The following is a 9,767-nucleotide window of genomic DNA, read 5'->3' as shown; positions in this document are numbered from 1 at the left end:
TGGAAAAGTTCATTTATTTCAGTAATTCAACTCAAATTGTGAAACTCGTGTATTAAATCAATTCAATGCACACAGACTGAAGTAGTTTAAGTCTTTGGTTCTTTTAATTGTGATGATTTTGGCTCACATTTAACAAAAGCCCACCAATTCACTATCTCAACAAATTAGAATACTTCATAAGACCAATAAAAAAAATGTTTTTGTGAATTGTTGGCCTTCTGGGAAGTATGTTCATTTACTGTACATGTACTCAATACTTGGTAAATTTAAACTTATGACTAAATTTCCTTAAAAATAATCATTGTACTCATTAAATATTTGCTTGGTTATCACTAAAGTGCATGTACATTTATTTAGATCATTAATAAGTTGACATAATGAGGTTTGGAAGCCCGTCTGAAACCAATTTTTTATGCAAACCCACAAACTTTTCCCTGATAAGTCATTGACAGTCTTTTCTGAAATGCCTAATCACCCAAAGACAAAATTTTTATTTATTATTTGTTGTGGTCTATATTTTCTGGTAAAAAGGTATAAAAGGTCACTTCTTTTACTGAACAAAGTGGCAGCAAAAGTAAAGAGACAGTTTATTTATTGTTTACTCAGTTACTCAATCAATTATTCAAAGTGATCTAGAATGCTTTCAAAAGAGCTAAATGGATCAGTACATTAGCATCAGAATGAGGTTTCTCAGCAGTATTGATACACAAACACTTTATATTGCCAAATAAAAGTCATCATACTTCCCTTCATCACATCATCTGCCCACGATCTCCACAAACAGTCCTAACTTCCTAAAGACTTTCGTAACCAGCAGCAAGCGCTGCATTAAAAAAACAATAGGACATTTTGTTGAGCGCTGATTTCAGTTCAGGCACAGTGCTATACATGCTGTGGACAAAAAAGCATTATACAAGTCACATTATCTGACATTTAAATTGTCAGCTTTATCACTGAAGAGGCGTCGCATCGCAGTTTAGTATAGCAATTCAAAATATGTCCATGCACAGTATGCACCGCTCCCTGTTATTTCCAAAAGGCCTCGGCTTTACACAATTCAGAGTTTCCATTAAAGTCCATTAAAATACAGGCAGCCAAGAGAGGGAGGTGGAGAGATTGATGGATTTGTTCATTAACCACGTTGCAGTGTTAAAAGCATGCTGGCAGGATTAGTGACAGCATTGCTTGTTTAGACAAATGCCTTGCCATTTTTGTTTTTCACTTCTGTTAAGAACAATAAAGGCCAAGGCATTAAAAAAAAAGACACATATATATATAAGGCAGAAACAGTACCAGCGTCTCTTTTTCTGCTTCAACACTTTTGTCTCTCTAGAATCAATCAGCTATGCTGCTGTGACATGACCACACAGGTCACTGGGGAAAGATAATTTTCATGAAAGCTTGTTGCTTGTTTCTTATATTCTCTCTTCCTCTCTACATAAAGTGTAACTCAACAAGGGACGTGGCACTAAAAACAAAAGCGGCATATGGTTTATGCTCACTTTTTTTACCTTTGCTTCCCATCATTAATCAAAGATGCAGCATAGGCCTTTTAATGCGGGAAACCACAACACACTCTGTACCACTCTGCACTATAAAAAGAAATAAAAAACAGAAAAAAACCCACAGATCTTTCTAGCTAAAAAAGTGTGTGGTTGCATCTAAAATTTCTAGTTGACTTGTTAAAATTTTTTAAATATCGAGACAAATCTAATTACCTGGTGATTCATGTATTGTATACATATGTGTTTAATGTATTGCTTTTATACAAAAGTTTTAAAACAAGAAGCAAATATCAAATAGCTCATGTTTTTGCTTGTGTGATAATGCTTAATTTCACATTTGAGGCTTCTATCTAAAGCAACTTTCAAAGTATCACATCTGTATGTGAGATGATAAGAGTGAATCTGAATATTGCATCTTATATTTACTGTGACACGTGCTCTTTAGGTTCCCCATATGCAGTGTTTCTCAGCAAATATCGATTTTTGTGCTGAAATTATTAACAGGCTGACTCACAGCAATTTTATCGAACTGAATACAACATTACCAAAAATTATATAAATGGTTCCCACAGTTTTTGATCAATAAATATCCATGACTTTTTCACTGTATTTTTGTGGTTCCCTGATAAGGTATTTATTTATTTGTTTGTTTATTTGTTTACATTTAGACTAGTTCACTAAAGATTTATTAAAATCTTGAAAATAAATCATGTGAAATGAAGTCAAGTCAAGTCACCTTTATTTATATAGCGCTTTTAACAATACAGATTGTGTCAAAGCAACTGAACAGCATTAATTAAGAAAATAGTGTGTCAATAATGCAAAATGACAATCGTAAACAGTCATTTTTTCAGTTAAAGACAGTTCATCATTCAATTCGGTGATGTCATCATCCAGCTCAGTTCAGTTAATCGGTGCAACTTTAATCAGTGTTTTATTACCTTCTTTTTAGGAAATAAGATTATTGAAATATAGTAATATGTGAAGTTTAATCTTGAACGGATGGGCACGACAAATGCCGAATGTTGAAATGAAGTAAAATTTAATAGTGGGTACAAGACTCGCATTAGGAAACTTTATAAAAGTATCAACCAAGTCTGCGCAAAGATTTTTCTCATGTGATGAATTGAAGCCCCTTTGTTAATGTATGCACGCTCCGCCCTTCAAAAGCGTCCGATTGGAAGATCGCGTCGTGGGGCAGACCAAAATCAGCCTGCTTAAAATGGACAACGCTCTTGCTCGCTGGCTTGCTCTCTCACTCAAAAGAACTTTGGCTTTAACCTTGGTGAGCACGACAAAGCGCCACCACGCCGAAACATCGCACAAGCGAGACCATCTAAGAACTCAAACACTTCAGTTGAAACTTCGTAACTCTGCAGAACGCAAAGTCTTGCAAACTCAGGTTTTTAGCAGGACTGCTGAAGCCTCTTCCGTAACCCAGCAACCAACCAACCCAACGAGGGCTTTCCCAAAGGACATCATTCAAACGTCATTCCGACGTCACCGCAACAGCCAATCGGCGAAGGAATTTCCCTCCAGCAGCCATCCAGTAGCCACGAGAAACGACTCAGCTTTCATCTGTCAACCCAGCAGAACGCAAGTAAACAAACAGAATCTTATCTCTGCTGAACTGGTGAACGAGCTAATTTAAGCAGTAAACATAAGCTAAAATCCTCTGCTTTGTGAATTCTCTCAGGTGAATTTAAATCACTCGTCAAAACGAGGTAGAACTATGAAACTCCGTCAACTCTCATTCTAAGAAACTGTACATGTGTGTGTGTGTGTGTGTGTGTGTATGTTTGTGTGTTTTAGCTTAGTTTTGATGTAATCTAGAATAGCCAAATAAATTCATGTTTCATTTATAGAAAATCATTGTTTGGTGTCATATAATTTCATGGTTAAACCCTTTTGCCAAAAAGATCCCTTGCTACCTACTGTAGCTCGTAGCTTACTTATAATAATTACTATAATAGCTTACTTATAATAATTGTATTGACCGTGGCCAGGAAAATACATTTTCAATTGGTAATGTACACTGACATTAACTTCTCACTGGCCGAGTAGCTGATAGGGTGTAAACCATTTAAATAAAAAATCAGTTTAATCAAGAGGACCTCAACTTTTTCAAATCCGAGTCCTTTCAAAACCTGAATGAATTAATAATAATGAATTCCCTACAATTACAAATGAGTTAATTTCATTACATCTCTGTCTCCTCCGAATTTAATTGGAGAAAATTATTGGTCATCCAATTTTTAACACACTCTATTAGCTTAGATAATTTTCTAATGTATTAGAGAAGATAGTGCCCATGTTGCTAGTCATTTCGTCTAGTTCATGTGTAATGACATAATGAACTGACTTAAAAGAGCATTACAGTATTTTCATTGCTATTTTACATTATACTACTACTACTAGTACTAATATTGTTATTAATAATAATAATAATAACAACAGATTAAAAAAGACAAACCAATACATTCACTCCAACAGAGTGCTCCATTCCCAGCAAGCTATTTTAACTATGAGAGCAATATTTTGCCAATTAAATGTTTTAGAGTATATCATAACTAAAAGGATTGCTAGCTATATTCATTTTTAAAAAATCATGAAATAAGTAAATAAATAAATAAATATTTTTAAATTACTTTGTCAGATTTCATTCAAAACACCATTTTAGAATTCCCTGATATTTACAGGTTTTCCATGACTCTGGGCTGCGTAATGATTGATAAAACAGGATTTAAATATTATATTACCACTTTCATTCATTGCATTGCACCAATACTTATTTCTTATATTCCAACACACTAGACTTATACAGCATACACTTTATTATCCAGCACTGGTCAGCCTGACCCACAGCGAACCCTGTGCTGGACCGACCGCCGGAGTAGATAAAGTTGAGCTAGTGCCAAAATGATAGTGATTTACCAAACCTGGAGATCTATCACAACACTAAAAGACACCACACACACACACACATGCGCTTTTTTCCCTGCGTGTCAACATACACGTCTACATACTCCAATAGCTTCTCTAATACCGTGTATTTTCCGGTTTGCAAGAGAGAGATTGGATTCTAGCCTGAGCCTTTCTTACGAGTTTGCGCACAAATAAGATTGAAAATTGTATCCGCATAATTCCAGATTGCATTACAGCAAATACATTGTGTGCTCTCCTCAAGGGGCTATTTCTCAGAATATCAATGATCGTGTAAGGACAGTGAAGAAGAATAAAACTCAGAGACGAGACAAAGAGGAAAAGAGGGAGGAACCCAAGGAGAAGATATTTATAAAATGCCAGTGAAATTACAGAAAAAGTATGGCCTACTATTTGTGACCAAACCGGTCTGAAATACTGCATAAAAACAAAGAAGAAAATGACATTCACCTCCCACGTGAATTTCTGAGGAGATTATAAAATATTTGAACACATGGTTGTTTAAACAGACATATAACATTAAAACGCTGCCTCAGTATGCCTGTTGCTGGGTAGACACTAATAAATCAGCAAATCACCAATATCTGTAGAAGAATGTGTTCAATTTGCTCTCTAGGAATGCTGTGAAGTGCTCCCAGACCAGCTGTGAGAACATGATCTGTCGGTGGATCACGGTGAAAGTTCATCGACTGAACCCACGATGCTTAGTTCTCCAATAAGATATTGGTCAACACCACCAGAGAAGCCCTGAAGCAACGAGTGGGCTCAGAATCCAGCACTTTCACTGTTAATCTTATAAACAATTTATTCCCACCCACACGCTCTCTTGCTTTTCTCCTCAGTATTGTGGGTTGGGCATTATGGCTGTTTGCTATACTCATGGTAAACGCATATGTGAAACTGAATATGCCTAGTTTATATGCAGCTCAACATTTCTCTTTTTGGATTTTGAACAGCTATATTGCTTTTGCTTTGCAAAGCCCGTCACTGCGATGGTAACCTAAGGTACAAAAGATAAAAGGTACCTCTTTGTACCTTATTTTCCCCTAAATGGTACATTTTAGTATATATTTGTACCTTTCGAAAGGGAACCTCTTTAGTGACAGTCCTGTACCTTTTTTTCAAATAATGTATTCATAGATTTACATAAGTAACACTTTACTCGTGTACACAAATATGTTTTATGTTTTGCCATTGAAATGTACGATATGGACGTATGAACAGAATCTAAGCTGTAGTATTTATGTATGCACAGCCTTAAAAATGTAAAATCCTTTATGAATCCTTCATATTCTAAATACACTATAGTGCTTAAACATTTGGGATTTTTTTTTTTGGAAAGAAATTAATACTTTAAAAAAATGTTTTAAATACTTTCAAAACATTAGAACATTAAAAATAAATTTAAAAAGCACGTAACTCCACCACTACCTGAAAAATATAATTTTTCTCAACAATAAAACTTTAGATTTATTTATTTATTACAATAAAATTTCAGTGACAAATAAATAAATATATATTGTTGTATTTGTATTGCTTTTTTATCTAGAGCTTTAAAAAAATAAAAATTAAATTATGAGAGAGCTTTATCAATTTTAACATTTTAAAGGCTAAAGTGATGAATTCCAGAATAGAAATGTCTCTAAAGTTGGTTATACGTGAAATGCTTAAATTGTAGATGCTGTTAATACATCAATAATGTACCTTTCAGTGTCTAAACTTTTAAAAAATGTATCACATTTTAAATACCATTGCAGATGATTGAATCCAGTATAACCAAGTGTTATCTGCACTGGTATAGTGCTGTGTATATATATACACTTAATTGTATTCCAGCTTAATATGCAGAAACAACTATAAACTATAAAGTTGGTTATACGTGAAATGCTTAAATTGTAGATGCTGTTAATACATCAATAATGTACCTTTCAGTGTCTAAACTTTTAAAAAATGTATCACATTTTAAATACCATTGCAGATGATTGAATCCAGTATAACCAAGTGTTATCTGCACTGGTATAGTGCTGTGTATATATACACTTAATTGTATTCCAGCTTAATATGCAGAAACAACTATAAACTATACATTTTTTGTCCCAGGTCTTGTGCATTTAAGCAGCCCTGGACGTGCTACACCATAAAATGTGCCATACATCTTTTAACTGGGGCATAATGAATTCAGGTTCATGGCACAGCACTCCAGTATGTATGTTTAATCAGAGAATGTGGTGATGAGAGGTTTTAGCAGTGTGTGAATAGTCTTGATTTCTGGAGGAACTTTACACCAGGACATCCTCACAATGTATTCCTAAAACCAAGCAGCATAGTAGCAAGAGCCTTTTTTAGGAGCCCATGGGAGAAGAGAGATCAATAGAGGAAGCGAGAAAAGAAAGTGAAAGGGAGAAAGAATAGCTCTGAGCACAATATAGGGCCTCAGACTGAGTTATCTAATGGATGCTCTTTGGCTATTCGAACAGAGGAAGAAAGACAGAACAGTCCATCCTCTGTTGTCATTCTCCATGATCTGATGGATTTTATGGAAAAAGGGAATTCTTTTCTACTGTTTGTTCATGCAGAGGGACCAGGACATAACTATCAGGATGAGCTGCAGTAATGGGGAGCTGGATGTGTTGAGATGTCAGGTCAGACTCCTTCTCTAGAGATGTCACAAGACTTGTCCTGCTGGGATTGCTGGTTGACAGGGCCAGTGGGCTGCACCCAAGCAAGAGGCAGGTAATGGGACCGGCTTAATGGGACTGTCCTCGGGTGAAGACATCACAAAGGTCTCATGCACACACACACACAAACAAAGCAAAAAATACACTCTGGTGCTGAAAATCTGTGACTTTCTCCTTTCGCGATGGTGGCAGGTTAGCACCAGCAATGGACACGTGAGCTTGTGTTTGAAAAATCTAATTCTCTTACATGAACCAGAGTGAAAAGCCATCAGAGGATGCAGAAGCAAATAAATGTATGAACCTGACTAGCCTAAAGCCACACCACAAGTGATGACTTGTATTTTTAAATTTACAGGGGCTGCACGATCGATACTTGCTTATTGGGAGTGTAGGATGAAAGGAATGAAAAGAGAAAGGCCAGAGGGAAAGTAGCTACAGCCATAATTTCAATAGCAAGTTCAAGTTCGCAATATGAGATGTGGGAGGAGTGCGAGACATAAAATGCATCTGGAAAAAGCTTCAAAATATGTTTTCAAAATATATATGCAGTGGTGTCAATGCTAAGGTGGGTGGCCCCAGTTTAAAGCTGAATGAAGAAAATTGCTGCAATGTCAATAGAAGAACCAGATGAAGGAATGCCAGCAGAGGGATGAAAAACAGCATCTGTACCAGTCGAAATGCATTTCTATACAAAGATGTGTGTGTATGCAGTATACTTCCTTTTTTTCTACATTACATTTCTTTATTTTGTTAATCATGTCTTCTACATGTACATCCTTATTTAGTCTTTTTTTAGTCTCAATTTATCAACTAATTAATCATTAGAAAAATAGAAAGCTGGTCACTTTGCAATCTCAGCAAAAACTTAACCACATTTTACAATTCCATACAGAACTATATTTTCCTTATGCCTCACCTCACTTAAAGTTTAGAATAGCTCACCCAAAAATGAAAATCCTGTCATTTTTACTCACCATCATGTTGTTTCAAACCTTTATTTTGAAGAATGTTGGTAACAAAACAGTTTTGGTTACCACTGACTTCCACTGTATGGAGAAAAAAAATACTGATACTCAGCCACTATATAATGGGATTATTGGGGTTATAAAGTGAGCCAGTACTACCACTTGTGATCTCTTTTATATATATACACAAGGTGCACAATGCTCCTGACACTCAGTTTAGCTCCACAGTTCCATTTTGTGTGAAGTGGCATGGAACAAGTAAGGTGCTGGTGCTCAATGCATTCCAATTCTCAGAGCCACCCTCAAACAAACTTTAAAAACAGCCCAGTAGTTAAACTTGTCAGAGTTCCCAAAGTGTTTCAAGTTAAAGTGGGGCGACCTCAACTGTTTCTGGGTTCTGTTCAGCGTCTCTCACATCCTAGAGGTTTTTGTTTCTAGTCCAATAACTGACACAATTTTTAACCATATTTCATCAGCATCAGATACAGTGGGTGATTCAAAACCCAGCAAACTACCTTGCTGTCTACTGCCACCATTGGTATCATGTCAAATGAAATGCAACCTCATTAGTGATTTGGAATATTCTACATATTAAAATATTACACTACACCCCATTATCACAAAGAGCACTCCTCTAGAGATGTCACAAGACTTGTCCTGCTGGGATTGCTGGTTGACAGGGCCAGTGGGCTGCACCCAAGCAAGAGGCAGGTAATGGGACCGGCTTAATGGGACTGTCCTCGGGTGAAGACATCACAAAGGTCTCATGCACACACACACACAAACAAAGCAAAAAATACACTCTGGTGCTGAAAATCTGTGACTTTCTCCTTTCGCGATGGTGGCAGGTTAGCACCAGCAATGGACACGTGAGCTTGTGTTTGAAAAATCTAATTCTCTTACATGAACCAGAGTGAAAAGCCATCAGAGGATGCAGAAGCAAATAAATGTATGAACCTGACTAGCCTAAAGCCACACCACAAGTGATGACTTGTATTTTTAAATTTACAGGGGCTGCACGATCGATACTTGCTTATTGGGAGTGTAGGATGAAAGGAATGAAAAGAGAAAGGCCAGAGGGAAAGTAGCTACAGCCATAATTTCAATAGCAAGTTCAAGTTCGCAATATGAGATGTGGGAGGAGTGCGAGACATAAAATGCATCTGGAAAAAGCTTCAAAATATGTTTTCAAAATATATATGCAGTGGTGTCAATGCTAAGGTGGGTGGCCCCAGTTTAAAGCTGAATGAAGAAAATTGCTGCAATGTCAATAGAAGAACCAGATGAAGGAATGCCAGCAGAGGGATGAAAAACAGCATCTGTACCAGTCGAAATGCATTTCTATACAAAGATGTGTGTGTATGCAGTATACTTCCTTTTTTTCTACATTACATTTCTTTATTTTGTTAATCATGTCTTCTACATGTACATCCTTATTTAGTCTTTTTTTAGTCTCAATTTATCAACTAATTAATCATTAGAAAAATAGAAAGCTGGTCACTTTGCAATCTCAGCAAAAACTTAACCACATTTTACAATTCCATACAGAACTATATTTTCCTTATGCCTCACCTCACTTAAAGTTTAGAATAGCTCACCCAAAAATGAAAATCCTGTCATTTTTACTCACCATCATGTTGTTTCAAACCTTTATTTTGAAGAATGTTGGTAACAAA

The sequence above is a fragment of the Sinocyclocheilus grahami genome, unplaced genomic scaffold (genome assembly GCF_001515645.1).
Source record: "Sinocyclocheilus grahami isolate Dianchi unplaced genomic scaffold, SAMN03320097.WGS_v1.1 scaffold1316.1, whole genome shotgun sequence".
NCBI lineage: Eukaryota > Metazoa > Chordata > Actinopteri > Cypriniformes > Cyprinidae > Sinocyclocheilus > Sinocyclocheilus grahami.
Note: the sequence above shows the minus strand (reverse complement) of the source record.